This window comes from Protopterus annectens, chromosome 3.part0 (assembly GCF_019279795.1).
Source record: "Protopterus annectens isolate FY-2018-M chromosome 3.part0, PAN1.0, whole genome shotgun sequence".
NCBI lineage: Eukaryota > Metazoa > Chordata > Ceratodontiformes > Protopteridae > Protopterus > Protopterus annectens.
This window is the reverse complement of record NC_056731.1, coordinates 1,402,425,864-1,402,445,529: the sequence shown is the minus strand read 5'-3', so window position 1 is coordinate 1,402,445,529 and position 19,666 is coordinate 1,402,425,864. Positions and strand designations below refer to the sequence as shown.

General features: G+C 46.0%; 1 protein-coding gene across 1 annotated transcript in view; it reads right to left on the bottom strand.

The window, feature by feature from the left end:
- The window catches only part of CHD7 (chromodomain helicase DNA binding protein 7), a 2,781,650-nt gene that overhangs the window by 2,269,719 nt on the left and 492,265 nt on the right, over nucleotides 1-19,666 (bottom strand). The gene's annotated exons all lie outside the window — the stretch shown is intronic.

Genomic DNA, 19,666 nt, shown 5'->3' with positions numbered 1-19,666 from the left:
GAAAATGGCGTCGGCTGATGCTTTTATACCCGAAGACCAACAGAGATGACGTCGGGTGAAGTGCGACATCAGCCGAAGCCGGACCCGGACTTTGGAATCCGGCCGACTGAAGGGCTGCCTGACGACAGGACAACCCAGTTGTTATGACTGCAGATGCATCCATAAAGGACATCGGCCCTGGTAGAATGAGCCTTAGGTTTGAATGGAAGTGATTGCTTTGAAGCAGAATGAACAAAATTTATGCAGTCCGAAAGCCATTTGGATAACGTCCGTTTGGTTACAGCCATGCCTTTCTTATTCTCCGCGAATGACACGAACAGTTGGTCCGATTTTCTATAGTCTTTTGTCCTGTCCAGATAAAATCTCAGTTGTCTATGTACATCCAACTTGTGTAGCATGTATTCTAATTTGTTTGAATGATTTTTGAAAAATGTGGGTAGTTCAATGGATTGGTTAATGTTAAGAACAGAGCATACCTTTGGGAGAAAGGACGGATTAGTACGCAAGGAAACTCTGTCAGGGTGAAAAATCATGTATGGCGGTCTGACAGAGTGCCTGTAGCTCTGAAATTCTATGAGCCAAGGTAATAGCGATGAGGAATAGGGTCTTCCATGACATATACTTAATTGAACATGTTGACGCTGGCTCAAAAGGTGGTAGTATAAGCTGAGAACATCAAATTCAAATTCCATGGGGAAACCGGTTCGCAGATGGGTGGTCGAAGGTGAAAGGTACCCTTCATGAAGGCCCTACAAAGCCTGTGCGACATAATTGAAGAATCCCCATCACCTACATGGAAGTTCGATATGGCCGCTAATTGCACCCTTATCGTAGAAGTAGAGGCCCCTTCATGTAACAGTGTGGATAAAAATTCTAGAATTTTGTGTATAGGGGCCACCAAGGGATCTAATCCTTGTGTTGACGCCCAGCAAGCAAAACGTTTCCATTTGCTTTTATATAATTTTCTGGTAGAAGGTTTGTGAGAAGAAAGTAGGATGTGCTGTACTGAAGAAGACAAAAACTTTGACCTGGTTAATTGGGAAGTGGAGCAGCCAAGCTGTCAGTTTGAGGGACTGTAGGGACGGATGAGGAACTCCCGACGAGTTGAGTCAACAGATCTGGCTCCGGGTTCAGAATCCATGGTTCCTCCATCAGGTGGGCATGAAGAAAGGGAAACCAGATCTGTCGAGGCTAGAATGGAGCTATGAATATGATCGTCCTTTCCAGGTTCCTGGCTTTCTGTAGAAATGTGGGAATCAAGGGGACAGGAGGGAAAGCATACAGGAGACCCAGGGGCCAATCGTGCACTAGTGCGTCCCTGGGGGCACCCCCGGAGGGGGAAGAAGGGCAAAGTAGCTTCTGCATTTGGCATTCAAGGGGGATGCAAAAAGATCGCAGCAAGGCTGGCCCCACCTGCGGAAAATCCTTTCCGCCACTTGGTTGTTCAGGGACCACTCGTGAGGTAACAGGATGGCTCTGCTCAACCTGTCCGCAATGACAACCCCGGGATGTGCGTTGCTATCAGAAAACGACCTGTGGACGCCGCCCATTGCCAAATTCTCAGGGCCTCTCTGCATAATGGATAAGATCTGGTTCCACCCTGCTTGTTTATGTACCAGACCACAGACATATTGTCCGTCTGAACTGCCACTGTTCCTAGAGGTAGAGACTCATGAAAGTGTTGCAACGCTAAGAACACTGCTCTCAGCTCCAGAACATTGATATGCAGATTGTACTCTATCTTGGACCACTCTCCTTGGACTGTTCTCCCCTGAAAAAGTCCCCCCCACCCCATCAGGGAAGCGTCCGTGGTTACTGTGGCTATAGGACTGGGTAATACAAACGGACGACCCATCGTCAGATTCTGGCTGTTTAGCCACCATTGAAGATCCCGCTTGCAAGATTCCATGATCAAGATGTGGTGAGAGAGAGGGAGTTGTTGGAACGACCACTGCGCGAAGAGCAGCCACTGGAGGATCCTCATGTGCATCCTGCCGAGAGGAACTGCAATCAACATGGCTGACATCAAGCCCAGCACTTTCAGCACTTGTGCCGCAGAAAAGTACAGTTTTGTACCTACCATAAATGTAGATGTTCGAAGATCCACATTGCTGCAGTCCTTACACTTGGGTAGTCCGCTGTCCTCGGTCGGCCCGAATATCAAAGTATAAGGCTGATGTCGGTCAAGGCGCATTTGACTGACATCAGGACGTCAGGGTACAAATGCGCATGACCGACGTCATATCCTCAGTCTTTTCTTGCCCCAGATGTCAGAAGACCCTAAAAATAAAGGTCAAAACCAAAAGACGGCAAACAACCAACCAACCACCCTTGCACTAACTATATGTACAATATATACAATATACACAATAAGTACAACCCAACCCACACAACCGCCTCTAACTACAGAGGGGAAGGAGGGAGGGTAAATTGGACTGCAGCAATGTGGATCTTCGAACATCTACATTTATGGTAGGTAGAAAACTGTACTATGTTCTTCATCTCACATTGCTGCAGTCCTTACATTTGGGTAGAATCCCAAAGCAGAGGTAAGGGAGGATGGCTAACTACAAGGAAGCAGGAGCTGCCAAAATGCCCTGCAAAACAGCAGTGGCAAAACCAGCCCTGGATTTAGAGTAAAGTGGCAGGTGATAATGCCTAGAAAAAGTATGCACTGAACTCCAAGTAGCAGCCTCCAAAATATCCTTGGTTGCCACTCCCCTCAAAAAAGCTGTTGATGTGGCAGTAGCCCTAGTGGAATGAGGCCTAATCCCAGCTGGAATCTCCTTGCCATGATGGGAATAACAGAAAGCAATGCAAAACCCAATCCACTTAGAAATAGTTTGTTTTGGCACAGGCTTGCCCTGAGAACTCAAAGCAAAAGAAACAAACAACTGCTGAGACTGCCTGAACCCTTTAGTTCTGTCCAAATAATAACGCAACTGCCTGTGTACATCTAAAGTGTGCAAAATCTTTTCCCCTTTATTTTGGGGATTTGCATAAAAAGTAGGCAAATGAATAGTTTGGTTTAAAGCCACACTAGAAACCACCTTAGGCATAAAGGAAGGATTAGTACGTAATGATACCCTATCCTTATGGAAAATCAAGAAAGGCTCAACCGCCATAAGGGCCTGCAATTCAGAAACCCTTCTTGCAGAGGTAATTGCCAACAAAAAAGCAGTCTTCCATGATAAATATTTCAACTCAGAAGTAGCTGCAGGCTCAAAAGGTTGTAGAGTGAGTTTCTCCAACACAAAATTGAGATCCCAAGCAGGAGTAGGAGCTCTTCGTGGGGGTCTTATATTCTTTGCCCCTCTAAGAAATTGCTTGAACAAAGGATGAGAAAACAATGGTGGGACACAATCATAGTGTGCCGAAATTGCTGCAGCATGAACCTTAATAGAAGAGAAAGACAAACCTTTGTCCAGTAACTCAGTAAGATATTGAAGAGCCACACTCAAATTAGGCTCAGAAACATCAAAATCTTTTGCTGCACTCCAAAATAAAAATCTCTTCCATTTATCTGCGTACACTTTCCTTGTACTAGGCCTTCTAGCTTCCAAAATCACATTCAAAACTTGTTGTGGAAGTTGAGACCTCTATGGTTCAAAACAGAATATGCCAGGCCGTTAGGTGAAGAGAGTGAAGTTTGACATTCAGCAAATGGCTGTCCTCCTGTGACAACAGGTGTGGAATCGAAGGCAAAGGCCATGGAGGCTTCCATACCAGACTTCTCAGTAATGGGTACCAGTGCTGTCGAGGGCAATCTGGAGCTATTAAAATCATCCTTGGCTTGTCCTGTCTGACCTTTAGAAGTACCTTTGGGAGGAGAGGCAGAGGAGGAAAGGCATACACATGAAGATTGCTCCAATTGAAAGAAACAGCGTCCACTTTCCAAGCTGTGGGATGAAACCTTTTTGTGCAAAACTTTGGCAGCTGATGGTTTAGTGGAGAAGCGAACAGATCTATGTCTGGAGTTCCCCATGACACTGTCAATTTCTGAAATACATGAGGATCCAATTTCCACTCGTGGGGATCCATAATTGCCTGCTCAACACATCTGCTAAGGAGTTCTGTGCTCCTGGCAGAAACCTTGCCTGAAGATTGAGCTGTAAACTGAGAGCAGTCTCCCACAAAATCATTGCTTGCCTGCATAGAGGATAAGAATGCGTTCCCCTTGCTTGTTGATGTACCACATGACAGTTGTGTTGTCTGTTAGAATCAACACCTGCCCTGGAAGAAGTAAATCCTTGAAAGCTATTAATGCAAACTGGACTGCTAACATCTCCTTCAGGTTGATATGTAGATGTTGTAGTCTGGCAGGCCACTTGTCTTGTATCCACTTTCCATTTAGATGAGCTCCCCAAGCTTTGTCTGAGGCATCTGTCGTTAAAATCTGACTCGCCTCTGGCCGGGTCACAGAGAGTCCCTTGTTTAGGTGACATTCCTGAGCCCACCACAAAAATTCCTTTTGAATGCAAGGTATTATTTGAATGACAGTGTCTAGATCCTGGCAGTGCTGTGTCAATACATTTTTGAGATACCATTGCAGCTTCCTCATATGCAGTTTGGCATTGGGAAGCACCAGAATACAAGATGCCATGAACCCTAAGGCTTGAAGGACTGTCCTTGCAGTCAGCCCGGACTGATGAGATAGCTGATGGAAGTAAAGGGATAGACTCTTTTGCTTGTCCGGGGTTAAAAAGGCCATCTGGGATGCTGTATTCAGTCTCACACCCAGAAAGCACATGTCCTGAGAGGGTACTAGACTGGACTTTATTTCGTTCACAGAATACCCCAGGCATCTTAGCACTGCTATCACATATTCCAAATGATGAAGAAGCTCTTCCCTTCCTTGAGCCAGAATCAGGCAGTCGTCCAAATAAGGATAGATCTGTATTCCTTTTAGCCTGAAGAAAGCTATCACTGGAGCCAGAACTTTCGTGAACACTCTGGGCGCAGTAGACAAGCCAAAGGGCAATGCAGAGAACTGATAGTGAGAAGTCCCAGCTCGAAAACGCAGATACTTCCTGCAACTTAGTCTGATAGGAACATGACGGTAAGCCTCCTTGAGATCCAAAGTTACCATCCAATGATCTTTGCCCAGCAGAGGTAAAAGCTGCTGTAACGTCAACATTTTGAACTTGGGAATGTCCAGATAAGTGTTGAGGGTAGACAAATCCAAAATTGGTCTCCACGTGTTCCCCTTCCTTGGTACTAGGAACAGGCGAGAATAAAATCCTAGGCCCACTTCTGGCATAGGAACCGGCTGTATGGCCCCTATTTGGAGTAACAGAGAAACTTGCTTGTGAGCCTCTATTCTTTGTTGAGGAGGAACGTCTGGCATGCCTTTGAAAGGAGGCAAGGTATGGAAATAAAACCTGTAACCGTGGTGTATGATATCCAATACCAATCTGTCTTGGGTAATTAAACTCCAATTTTCTTTGAAAAGTGCCAACCTTCCTCCCAAAGGTGCTGCCAGACGAGAAGGCTCTGGCAGCTGAAAAGGTAGGTCATTGGGTCTGTTTCCGAAAGGACTGACCCCTGCCCTCACCCGAAGACTGTGCAGGAGAACTCCCTGTTCTAGGCCTGAAAGAGCCCTGAGCTCTGCCCCTACCACGTCTAGATCTACCCCTAGACTGGGAATCATAAGAAGGATACGTCCACCCCTTAGTAGGCCAATTTCTACTAAAATTTGGAGGCTGGACCTGCAAAAAAATCTTTAACAGTCTGCATAGACTTAGCCTTGTCTTCCATTTTCTTTAAAACTGCCTCAACAGGAGGACCAAACAACACGTCAGATTGTAAAGGAGCATCTAAAATCCTTGTTTTAACATGTTCAGACAAATTTTGATCCCTTAGCCAGGCGTGCCTGCGAAGAACTGACCCAGTGGCAGCCACCCTAGACGAGGCCTGTACAGCATCAAAACCACATTGCAAAGAATGCTTACCCACCTGTTCAGAAACATGTACTAAATCTTGCAACTCTTTACAATCAATACCTACTGCCAGAGCATCAACCTTAGACTTCAATTGTGAAAGGAGATAGTTTTGGTATTTCAACATGTGAAACTGGCAATTCAAAGCCCTCATAGCAAGAGTGGAAGAAGTATAAACTTTCTTTCCCCATCTATCCAAGGCCCTAGCCTCTTTGTCTGCAGGAACCGGATTCTTTACAACAGAAGCCTTAACACCTTTAGGCCCCTGGCTAACAGTTTCTGGGTCCGCCCTAGGACTCTTAAAAAGATACTTAGGAGCTTCAGGCACCCTGTAATACCTATCCGGCTTGACAGGAGCAGGAGGCAAAGAATCAGGATTAAGAGAGGCCTCTGAAAAAACATCTTCCACTACATCCAAAACAGGAGGTATAGCCAAAGGCCTATGCTGGGGTAAAAACAAAAATTCCCTAAGCCTTTTCCTGGAATCAGAGAAGTCTTGACCTTCCCACTTAAAATGCTCCCTCATGGAATGAAGAGTTTCTGAAAAAGAAAAAACCTCAGGAGGAGAAGCAGAAGGAGTAGAATCATCCACATCAGAATCAGAATAAGGAGAGTACTCCTGTAAGTCTTCAGCCGAAGACTCTGAAACATCTGAAGCCTGCTCAAAACCCCCCAGCTCAGTCTCCATCCTAGGTCTCTTATCAGGAGGGGGCATAGAACCCCTAATCAAAGTAATCAAATCTTCTGCCATTTTAAGCATATGCTTCTTGGGCACAGTTCCTGAAGAGCTAGGGGTAACACCAACTGAAGCTAAACCTGGCCTGCCCCTGGGAGAAGCCTTAGAAACAGAAGGAGAGGGCCTAGCCACCCTAGGAAGGGAGGGGAGTATAGTAACCTGAGAAGCCCCCTCAGCCTGACTTGCCTCCTGAGAGGCCACATCTTGCAATAATAAAAGTCTCACCCTGGGAACACAAAGAAACCTCCGGTGGAGCCACCGGCTCCACCGACACCTCTAAAGAATTGGCGTCCGGTACAGACTACTGTTCTAGCCTAGGCTTAACTGCTTTGTCCTTGCGCTTCTTCGAAGAAGCGGGCGTCGGAGCATCCAACGGCATTTTATAATTGCACCGCTTCCCAAAGACTAACCTTGCACAATCCAACCTTCTCTTTATAGTGCGTTTATTAAATCTAGCACAAGAGCGACAGCCAACAACGTCGTGCTCAGGCCCTAAGCAAGGAATACACAAAGTATGATAATCTCTATGCGGTATCTGTTTCCCACAAGAAATGCAATTATTGACTTTTTCTGACATCCGGTAAAACACTGAGGCAAGAAAAAACTAAAATATTCCCCAACGGGGTACTTAGCCAACTTTGAACTCGGTCTGAAACTTCGAAATCGAAAAATCTCAGAACGCCAACCGGCACTTGCAATGCTGCTTCTGCATCGGACCATGTGGCAAAAAAGACTGAGGATATGACGTCGGTCATGCGCATTTGTACCCTGACGTCCTGATGTCAGTCAAATGCGCCTTGACCGATGTCAGCCTTATACTTTGATATTCGGGCCGACCGAGGACAGCGGACTACCCAAGTGTAAGGACTGCAGCAATGTGAGATGAAGAACATCTTTTCTGCTCCTAATCAGAATAGCGACCTGGTCTCTGAAGGTTGATACTCTTGTTTGTGGGAGTTTGATCAGCATTGTAGTAGTGTCTAATTCCGCCCCTATGAATGAAATATGCTGCGAGGGCGATAAGGCAGATTTTTCAAAATTGACGGAGATCCCTAAATGGGAACAAAGGTTGATCGTGTATTCCCTGGATTGTAACAGACGATGCTTGGTGGTGGCGGTGAGGAGCCAGTCGTCTAGATATGGAAACACCTGGAATCCTAACCGCCTCAGGTGAGACGCCACTACTGCCATGCATTTGGTGAACACCCTGGGGGGCTGAGGTGAGACCAAAGGGCAGTGCTCGAAATTGGAAATGACTGGCTCCCAGCCGGAAGCGCAGACGATCTCGGGACGCTTTGGCCATTTTGATATGGTAGTAAGCATCCCTGAGATCTATAGAGCACATCCAATCGTCCTTCTGTAGAAAGGGAAGGATCGACTGTAGCGTGACCATCCGGAATTATTCCTTCCTTACGAAGGTACTGAGTTTGCTGAGGTCCAAAATCGGCCTCCAGTCCCCCGTTTTCTTTGGAACTAAAAAGAACCTTGAATAATTCCGGATCCTATCTGGTCCGCCAGGACTGGTTGGATGACTTTTTTTGAGCAGCCTTTTTATTTCTATGGCTGCTTGATTTCGCAAACTGGGTGGAACATCTGGAAATCTCTTTTGGTGGGGGGGCATGGTAATAAAAGGGATATTGTATCCTCTGGTTACTACGCTTTCTACCCAAGAATCCGATGTAAGACTTCGCCAGGCCTCTGGGTATAAAGTTAAGCGACCCCCGACTGCTTCCAGATTATGACAGTCGGGCCTCCCTTCAGGAGTGCTGGAAGGGATTCCCAGGGACGCTATCCCTGTCGCCCTGGTTCTGCGGACCCACTCTGCCGCCTGGGCGGCGTCTTTCATTCCTGCCTCCTCCTCTGCCTCTGGAGGGGGCTGGGCTGGAAAGATCCCAGAGTCTTTCGGAACCACATTTTTCCGCCTCTTTGCCCTTTGGGGTATGTACGGTCTGGTCGGAGCGGAAAAACAGACCCCTACGGCAGACAGGGTCTTACCTTCTTGCTCACACCGAGTGAGAGTCTCCTTCACTTTGGGACTGAACAGGGTAGCACCATCGAATGGGGCATTGGTAAAGGAAGACTTGAAGGCTTCCGCAAAGGAGCAAAGGCGCATCCAGGATTGCCTCCGTACAGCGATCGCTGAAGCTGCAGCCCTACTCGACCCTTCGGCTGCATACGAGAAGAGCCTCATGGAGAAGTTTACTATCAAAGTGAGGGTGTTAAGTTGTGCTGTTACCTTATCGGAGACAGCAGCATCTATGTTACCCTGGAGAGTATCTCCCAACTCTTTAATGAGATCTCTCTGAAGTTGTGTAAAATGTGAGAAGTAGTTCAGCGAATGCATGGAAAAAGCTGAACTGAAAACGCGCTTCCCGTATCTGTCCATAATCCTAGAATCCTTATTAGGAGGATGAACAGAGGAAAATGACTCAAACATTTCCTTCTTCGTGGCTGCCGCTACCACCATAGCATCCACTGGGACTCCTTTTGTAAGATCAGCCTTGTCTCGGGGGGCAGTAATATACTTGTTCGGCTTCCTAGGACTGGTTCCACTGTATCTGGAGTCTCCCACGCCCTTCGGGCTATCAGATCCATTAGTTCATCGAAGTGCGGGGTCACCCAGGAGGTAGAAGGTTGAGACCCAAATGCCTTCAGCAATACCGATTCATCCTTAGTGGGGGCAATGGTCTGCCAATCACCCCTCTGTTTCAAGATCTCCAGGATGTCAGCAAACGAGACATCCTCCGAGGGGGACCATGGGGACCCCGCTGGCTCCTCCAAATACCGATTTGGAGGAGCCAGCGGGGTCCCCACGGTCCCCCTCGGATGTGAGTGATTCTTGTGGAGAATCAATGTGCCTCCTCTTGCACAATCTTTTCCTCGGGACTTCATCAGAGATGGCATCTGGTGAAGCTTCCAAAGAACAGAGGACACCCTCTGGAGTTGGCTGAGGCACTGGGTCTCTACGCTTGGGTGGGATCGCTGGTACAGAAACAGAACATGGCCCTTTAAGGGAAGGAGAAGATGACTCCGATGAGGTGTATGTCTTTTCAGACAAGACCTTCCTCATAACAAAGGCACCGGAGCCCCGGGCTGAGGACTCCACCGGGTCTGAAGAGCACGGTAGTTTCCCCGAAACCGGGACCACAGGCTCCGACCCCGAGGACGGAGCCGAACTAATCTGAGCCAAGGCTCCGAGAGGAAGAGTCGGAACCGACAGTTCGGTTAGACTCTCTGCCCCAGAACCAAGGAGAGACAGTTGGCTCCGTGACTCCTCGATGGGCTCTGAAGGAGTCGAGGTCAGTGGCGCAGATCGCACAAAAGTAGGCTTCGGCGCAGAGGGTTCCACAATCATCGGTTCCTCTTCTCCCGGCTCCGAAAACTCAAAGGGTCTTGGAGGAGGATCTGCTGGAGATACAGGGAGGGCTTCCAGTTTCGAAACCAACTGGGACGAAACTGCAATTAACTTGGACAGAGCCGTATTCTCCATGAGCTTCTGTACCACACGATCCACGTCAGTATCCCATAAAGGTCTGGAAGAACGGGTCGAAGGGGTCGAAGATGTCACTGACCGAAGGATCGAGGGTGGAGGCACCTCCAACACCGGCTCCAAGACCTGGGGCTCGATGAGAGATAATCGCTCGGTGCTCGGCCCCGAGGTCTGTGGAGCCGGCGACCGAACTTTAGACGAGGTGCTCTGAGCCGATGACCTGGGCTCTGATACCTTCGAAGTCTTCGACCCCTTCGAAGACTTAGATGTCTGATCAGCCTTTACCAAGGCTTCCTGAAATTCAGGCTTTAGTAAGCCCCTTTCTATCAGCTTCCTGCGCTTTTCCATCATGACCCTTCCAGTGAAGGAGTGACAAATAGAGCAGTCCTCCTGCAGGTGGAGAGGGCCAAGACAGACGCAGGAAGCATGATTGTCAGTAATCTTCTGTCCACACTGACACCTTTTGAACCCTGATTTAACTTTTTCAGACATAGCTGACAGGGAAAAAACTTTATCAAGCAAGAAAATTATTCTAAGACACAACAACACTAAGTTACTAAGAAATATAAACAGCTAAAAATTAGCAACAGTCTAGTAGTCTTAATAGTCCTAATATAACTATGAAAAGCAATAGTAAATAGATATATGAATATATAAGGGAGTAAATATCAAACACTGCACACAAATAGTAACTAGCGAAATACTAGAAAAAATCTACTAAAGTTCTACTACTACTGTCAGAACCCTGACAGGAAAAGAAAAATAGGCCTATATATATATATATATATATATATATATATATATATATATATATATATATATATATATATGTATACACACACACTAGCAAAAAAATTTTAACAGTTCTTAAAATAGAAAAAGAAAAAATTGAAAGTTTTAACTGGCCCGAGCTCTCCTTTCTATGCTATCAGCTGCAGCGGCAAACTAGATCAGAGGGATGGTAGAGGAGGATCATGGGATATAGTCTGTGCCTCGAGCTTTCTATTACATGCAGAGCTTGTGAAGCGGCCGACTCGGAGCCGAAGATCGGTTCCGAACCAGTGTGCAAGAACAAACTGCGAGATCTAACAATTTCACATGGTGTATACTTTTTTACCCCATCTACCTACAGCTCGGGAATCCCACTCTGAGGGGGGTGGGATTCTTAGCAAAAGTTGCTTTAATTCCTTTAGGCCCTTGGGAGATAATCTAAGGGTCAGCAGTAGGACTTTTGAAAAGAAATTTGCGAAAGTCAGGGACTCTTAATACCAGTCAGATTTCCTGGTAGCAGGATGGAGGTTGTCTAGAGTTAAACTAGATTCCATGAAATCGCCCACAACATCCAGGTCAGGAGGAATGGCCAGGGGCCTGTGCTGTGGAAAATCTAAAAATTCCCTGAGTCTCTTTTTAGACTGAGGGTAGTCCTGACATTCCCATTGGAAGTGCTCCCCTAAAGTATGAAAGGTTTCACCAAAGGAAATATCTTCGGGTGGAGAGGCTGAAAGAATCGATTTCTCTGCATCAGAATCCTCATAAGCAGAGAGGGGTTGCATGTCTTCATATTCAGAGTCATGGGACTCCTGTTCAGATAAGACTACTGGGGACAAATCTCTTTCTTTTGGAAGGGGTAAGCTTGGCCTCCCCTGATCAACATTATAAGGTCTTCTGCCATTTTAAGTATTTGAGACTGAGGCAAGGAAGCACGTGCCTGAGATGCTGTCAGTTTCTTGGGTGAGGTTCATACCCTGGGCCTTAGAAACTCGGTAGCTTTCAAAAGAACAGAAGACGTGAAAGAAGTCTGTTTGTGTCGAGTATCAGTAGTGCAAAGTACTTCCTCGGAAGCCGGTGCCTGCTCAGCAGCTCCGGACCCATCCAAGGTAGAGACAAAGTACACTTATGTACACTTACCATAAATGTAGATGTTCGAGTGTATTCACTGTTGCAGTCATTACATTTGGGTAATCTGCTGGCAGGTTGCCCTCAGTCGGCCTGAATTCCAAAGTCTTGGGTCCTGCTTCGGTTGCCGTCTCCTCTTCCATGACGTCAGGGGTATAAAACAAGCAGCCGACATTTTCTTTTGTTTTTCTTGCCCCAGATCTCACGTGCCCCCAAAAAGGTAGCAAAAAAAAAAATATATATGGTTTACTATCAAAATGTAAATCGCCCATCGTCTAATGTACATACTGTAGACTCCTTTATTCGAAAGCTGTAATGCCGATTCCTCAAGATATCGAACTAAAACACCGAATGTCGCCATTTCCGACCGTTACACCACAAAACAAGTGCTACCATGGGTCCAATGGGGGGCGAGATTTTGCATTTCGGAATATCGGTGTTCGACATCCCAACAGTCGCTGTTCGTCATTGATCGACATTTTGATAGTAAACCTATATATACACACACACACACACACACACACACACACACACACACACACACACACACACACACACACACACACACACACACACACACACACACACACACACACACACACACACACACACACACACACACACACACACACACACACACACACACACACACACACACACACACACACACACCAATACAAACTTTACCTTCATCTACAAGCAAATATACCACATAGGTTGTAGAGGATAGTAAAGGAAAGAGAAACTCTAGAATAAAATGGGAATGGGGCTGGTAAATACACTCAAATATCTACATTTATGGTAAGTGTACACAACTGTACTATGTTCTTCGTGTTTCACTGTTGGTCATTACATTTGGGTAAAATCCCACAGCTATGGATGGGAGGCTGGAGCTAAACAGCATTAGGGGCGGCTATAAGGCCCTGCAGAACTGCAGTGGCAAAGCCTGCCCTGGACTTAGAGTAGATAGCCAAATGATAATGCTTTGTAAAAGTGTGAACACAACTTCCAAGTAGCAGCCTCTAGAATGTCTTTGGTTGGTACTCTTCTAAGAAAGGATGCTGATGTAGCTGCAGCTCTGGTGGAATGAGACCTAATGCCCATGGGCACAGGTTTGCCATGGTGTAAGTAGCAGAAACAAATGCAGTGGCTTATCCACTTTGAAATAGTCTGCTTTGAAATAGCCTTTCCTTCTGATCCTGCAGCATATGTCACTAGTAGCTGATCAGTTTTTTTTACAGCTTTAGTCCTGCTCAAGTAGAATCTTAGCTGTCTGTATACGTCCAATGAATGCAAAATCCTCTCCCCCTTGTTCTGCGGATTTGGATAAAAGGTTGGCAGATGAATAGTTTGGTTTAGAGCCACACTGGAAACCACCTTAGGCATAAATGAAGGATTGGTCCTCAGAGACACCCTGTCTGGGTAAAATATGATAAAAGGCTCCACAGCCATGAGGGTCTTTAGTTCAGACTCTTCTTGCTGAAGTAATTGCTAGGAGCAGAGCTGTTTTCCATAAGAACTTTAGATCTGCAGTAGCAGCTGGTTCAAATGGAGGCAGAGTAGATCTGCAGTAGCAGCTGGTTCAAATGGAGGCAGAGTAGATCTGCAGTAGCAGCTGGTTCAAATGGAGGCAGAGTAGATCTGCAGTAGCAGCTGGTTCAAATGGAGGCAGAGTAGATCTGCAGTAGCAGCTGGTTCAAATGGAGGCAGAGTAGATCTGCAGTAGCAGCTGGTTCAAATGGAGGCAGAGTAGATCTGCAGTAGCAGCTGGTTCAAATGGAGGCAGAGTGAGCTTTTCAAACACATAATTGAGGTCCCATGCAGGTATTGGTGATCTTCTGGGAGGCCTTACATTTTTGGCTCCTCTAAGATACTGCTTTAGTAAAGGATGAGAAAAGATTGGTGGCTCTGTATTGTAATGAGCCGAAATGGCAGAGGCATGGATTTTTATTGATGAGAAAGATAGGCCTTTGTCAAGCATCTCAGTCAAGTATTGTAATATCTGAGGAATATTTGGTTCTGCTGCATCAGTTCCTTGTGCTTGATTCCAAGCACAGAATCTCTTCCATTTACCAGCATAAGATTTTCTAGTACTAGACCTTCTGGCTTCCAAAATGACATCCACCACAGCTTTACTGAGAGGTGTTTGTATAACTACATGATCAGCCATGCTGCCAGGTTCAGTGTTTGGAGCTGATTGTGCAGGATCTGATTGTTTTGCTGGGACAGTAACGGACGTCTTTGAGGTAAGGTCCAAGCTGGATATTGAGACAAGTTCCTTAGGATTGGGTACCAGTACTGGCGTGGCCAGTCCGGGGCAATTAGTATCATCTTTTATTTCTCCTGCCTGACTTTTAGTAGGACCATGGGAAGAAGAGGGAAGAGACAGAGGAGGAAAAGCGTAAACCGATAGGTTTTTACAGCTGAAGGATAGGGCGAACACTTTCCATGCTTGTCTGTTATAAGTCCTTGTGCAGAATCTTTTCAATTGATAATTTTGAGGAGAGGCAAACAGATCTATGTCAGGGCTCCCCCATTTCTTTATCATGCTGAAGACTTGTGGATCTAGTTTCCACTCGTGAGGATCCATAAGGTTTCTGCTTAAGTAGTCTGCCAGAGTATTTTGTTTTCCTGGCAGGAATTGAGCTTGTAAATGTACTTGACAAGTCAAAGCTGTGTCCCACTGTGCCATCGCTAGTCTGCAAATGGGGGTATGAATGCGTGCCCCCCTGCTTGTTTATATACCACATAACCGTGGTGTTGTCCATCTTCATCAGTAGTTGTCCTGGATGAAGCAAAGTCCTTGAAGGCTGTCTGGGTATTTTGAACAGCTAACATCTCTATTTGGTTAATATGCAGATACATTTGTTTTGGGGACCATATGCCCTGAATGCATCTTCCCGCCAGGTGGGCCCCCCATGCATAATCTGATGAGTCTGTTAAGGTTTGGCTGGCAGGGGGGAGAGTGAAGGGCCGTCCCATGATTTGGTGACATGCCTTTGCCCACCACAGAAACTCCTGTTGTAGGCAGGGAATGAGAGGAATCATGGTTTCCAGACTGTGACAATGTTGACTCCATAAACTTTTTAGGTACCATTGAAGTTTCCTCATATGCAGTCTTGCATATGGAACCAGTAGAATGCAGGATGCCATGAACCCCAAAGCCTGCAGAGTTGGTCTTGCAGATAACTGGGTTTTTGTTGCCATCAGTTTGAAGTAAGTAGTCAGTTGCCTTTGTCTGGCGTGAGGAAAGCCATCTGGGCAGTTATATTCAAGCTTGCACCCAGGAATGTTTGAGATGGTACCAGTTGTGATTTCTTTTTGTTTACTGTGTACCCTAGGCATGTTAGAAGCCTTTTCCCAAACGCCAGGTGCTAAAGAAGAATGTCCTTGTTCTCTGCTTGAATGAGACAGCCGTCCAAGTAAGGCTATATTTGTATACTACTCTGTCTGCAAAAAGCAATTACTGGTGCCTGGCACTTTGTACAGACCCTGGGCGCAGTAGATCAGCCAAAGGGCAGTGCAGAGAATTGGTAATGCATTAAGCCAGCGTTGAAACGGAGGTATCTTCTGCAAGATTCCCTTATTGGGACATGCAGGTATGCCTCTTAGGTCTAATGTCACCAGCCAAGCATTCTTGCCCAGCATGGGCAGAAGCTGCTGCAAAGTTAGCATTTTGAATTTTGGAATGTCCAGGAATGTGTTCAAAATTGATAAATCCAGTATTGGCCTCCAGGCCTTGTCCTTTCTGGGTACCAAGAACAGTCTTGAGTAAAAACCTTGTCCTTTTTCCTGTTCTGGTACTGGCTGAATAGCCCCCATATCCATGAGGGACATAACCTGTTTCTGTGCCTCTGCCCATTGATTTTTTGGCATATCCGGCCAACTGTATGCCATTGGCAGAGTACGGAAATGGAATCTGTAAGCCTGTGATACTATGTTTAGCAACCATTTGTCCTGGGTTATTAACTGCCAATTGTGAGCAAAAAGTGCTAATTTCCCACTAAGGGTGCTGCCAAAAGTTAAGTGCTTGGTGATGGCAGAGGGAAGTCATTGGGACTGTTTTCTGTAGGGTTGCGCTTCATCTCCTCCAGATTTGGAGGTAGAAGCACCCCCATTGCTTTGACCTGTAAGAATCTTGTGCCTGGTATCTAGAACCTTTAGGGCATCTGGATTTGCCCCTTTGAGCTCTTTCGGATACAGGAAAGGGCCAATTTTTTTGTAGGCCAGTGTCTACTGAATCTTGGTGGCTGCACTTGTAAGAAGTCTTTTACAGTTTGCATAGACTTAGCTTTGTATTCCATTTTCTTTAAAACCTCTTCTGCCTTAACACCAGAGTATCATGCTGTAAAGGTGCATCCAGTAATTTAGCTTTAACATGATCAGGCAAATTTTGCTCTTTTAGCCAGGCATGCCTCCTAATCATAGATCCAGTAACTGCGGCCCTGCAGGAGGCCTCTAAGGAATCAAAACCACATTGCAAAGTATGCTTTCCAACTTGTTCAGTTGCATGCAATAATTCCTGCAATTCTTTATTTTCTGCACATTCAGAAATCAACATCATTTTCTGTTTCAGCAATCCCATAACATGTTGTTGATACTTGAGCATATGAAACTGGCAGTTAAAGGCCCTAATTGCCAATGTTGCAGATGTATAAACCTTCTTTCCCCATCTATCCAGTGCCCTTGAATCTCTGTCAGAGGGTGTATGATTTTTTGCTGTTGAGGCCTTAACTCCCTTTGGACTCTGTGAAATAGTTTCAGGGTCAGCAGCAGGGTTTCTAAATAAAGATTTGTGTGTGTCAGGGACCCTGTAATATCTATCTGTCAGGCTTGCTGGGAGCCGGAGGTAAGGAGTCAAGCTGGACTCCGAAAACACATCATCCACAATGTCTAAAACAGGGGTTATGGCTAAAGGCCTGTGTTGAGGGAGAAGGAAATCCCTGAGCCTCTTTTCTGATTCTGAAAAATCTTGACTCTCCCAGTGAAAATGCTCCCTCATAGTATGCAAGGTTTCTCCAAATGAATAATCCTCATGAGGTGATGCAGATGGGATAGATTCCTCTGCATCAGAATCCTCATAGGAAGGAACAGATAATTCCTGATCAGAAGAGGAATCAGAAGAAATAGAAACCTGAATTGAAGATTCATAATCAGTCTTGCCTAGGCCTCTTATCAGGAGGGGGTTGGGAACCCCTGATCAAGGTAATTAGGTCTTCAGCCATTTTGATAATCTGTTTTTTAGGCATAGCGGCCTGTGCACGTGGCTCATGCATCATTTTTTTAGCTTTAGAAGTTGCTTTTGTCTTTGGTTTTGCAGCTGTCGGTTTTACATAAAAATGCTGAGGCCTGAATACACCCTCAGAAGCCGGTGCCTGCTCAGCGGCTCCGGACCCATCAGAGGAAGAGACATCCGTGGGTACAAAACTGAGTATCTCGCGGCGTGCCGGACTCCACATGGGTCTCGGTAGGGGCCTGCGACTCTAACGTTACGGGCATCAGGGGCTGCGAAAGTGCCTCACTGAGTACCGGTGAACCAGCGAATGGCTTAGGAGAAGCTTCATTGGGTTTGGACCTAGACGGTCTGTCTCTGTCCTTTTCTTTGCGCTTTTTGTGTACTCCGGTAGTCGAACTGCTATCTGACATTTCAGGGCAGTTAAATCAGTTTCCAAAATATTTTGAGGTAAAAATATACAGACGCTTAATAGTGCGTTGTTTAAATCTAGCACAAAACAGACAGCCAAGCACGTTGTGATCAGGGCCTAGGCAAGGAATACAGTATAAATGGAAATCCTCATGAGGTATTTGCTTCCCACAAGTAATGCAATTATTAACTTTTTCTGACATCGGTATGGAGCAAGAAAAAAGTTTCCCCAACGGGATACTTCGCTTTAATGAAGACTTCGGTTCTGAAACTCAAATTTCAGGAGTCGGCCGACAGGCCCTTGCGAACTGCTTCGGGCACCGCGCGGCAAGAAAGACTAAAGAAAATGGCGTTGGCCGCTTATTTTATACCCCTGACTACCTGACGTCATGGTGCAGGACTCAAGACTTGGGAATTCAGGCCGACTGAGGGCAACCTGCCAGCAGATTACCCAAATGTAATGACTGCAACAGTGAAACACGAAGAACATCCACAGGATCCTTAGTTGATTAAGAGTTTTGTAGCATACCAGACTCAGAAAGGGTCTCGGTAGCGGCCTGCAAATTCACAAAAGCGGGCATCAGGGGCTGTGAAAGCACCTCACTGAGGACCAGAGAACTGACTACTAGCTTAACAGAAGCGTCGTCGGTAGGTTTGGACCTGTGCAGTCTGTCTCTGTCTTTATCCTTATGTTTTTTCAGAAGATATGTTTGATGACTTACCGAAGCCATATCGGAAATAATGGACTAACAGCGAAAATATCTAGCTACAATAAGGGCCTGACAACATAAAGTTCTGGTGTTGAACAAAGTACAAAAGCGACAGCGGTGGACGTCATGGTCTGGGCCTAAGCAAGTGAAACAATATGAATGAAAGTCTCGGTGTAGTACTTGCTTTCCACAGGCGAGACAACTGTTAACTTTTTCTGACATCTGTTAGAGCAAAAAAAAAGGATCCCCAATGGGATACTTAGCTTTAGAAGACTTCAACTTCAATTCGGAAAATGAAACTCAGGCAGCAGCCAACTGGCACTCCTGCAAACTGCTTCTGCGTTGGGCTCCTCAGCAAGAAAGACTGATGTAATGGCGTCAACTGCCTTATTTTATACTACTGATGACCCAACGTCAGTCCTGAAGCGACAGCAACTGACGCAGAAATACTAAGCCTCTGGTATTTGGGCCGACTAAGGGCTACCCCTGGCAGGGATAACCCAAATGTGATGACTGCAACAGTGACACACTAACAGACACATTCGATGTATAAGAATAGTACAGTTTTGTACCTACCATAAATGTAGATGTTCGAGTGTTCACACTGCTGCAGTCATTACACTTGGGTTATCCTGCAGTCAGGCGGTCCCGCAGTTGGCCAGAGTTCCAAAGTCTTGGTCCGACGTCAGTTTCTGTCGCTTCTTCCCTGACGTCAGTGCGCCAGGGGTATACAAGAAGCATCCAACACCATTTTCTTCAGGTTTTTCTTGCCCCAGATGTCAGGTTCCCCCAAGTAGGTAGGCAATACATATTGCTAATAAAAAAATATACATAAAAAATAAAAAAATACCTTCAGTTACAAGCAAATACACTACAAAGGTTGTATAGGATAGAAAGGTATAGATAAGTCCAGCTAGTTCAGAGGGGATGGAGGGAGGGTAACCTGGACTGCAGCAGTGTGAACACTCTAACATCTACATTTATGGTAGGTACAAAACTGTACTATGTTCATCGTGTTACACTGCTGCAGTCATTACACTTGGGCAGAATCCCAAAGCTAAGGTTTGGTGGCTGGTCTATAGAGAGTTAGGATTGGCTATGAGGCCCTGCAGAACTGCAGTGGCAAATCCTGCTCTAGATTTAAAGTAAGGAGGCAGGTGGTAATGCTTGGTAAAGGTGTGCACTGAACTCCCAAGTTGCAGCCTCCAAAATTCCCTTGGTAGGTACTCCTCTGAGAAAGGCTGTTGAAGT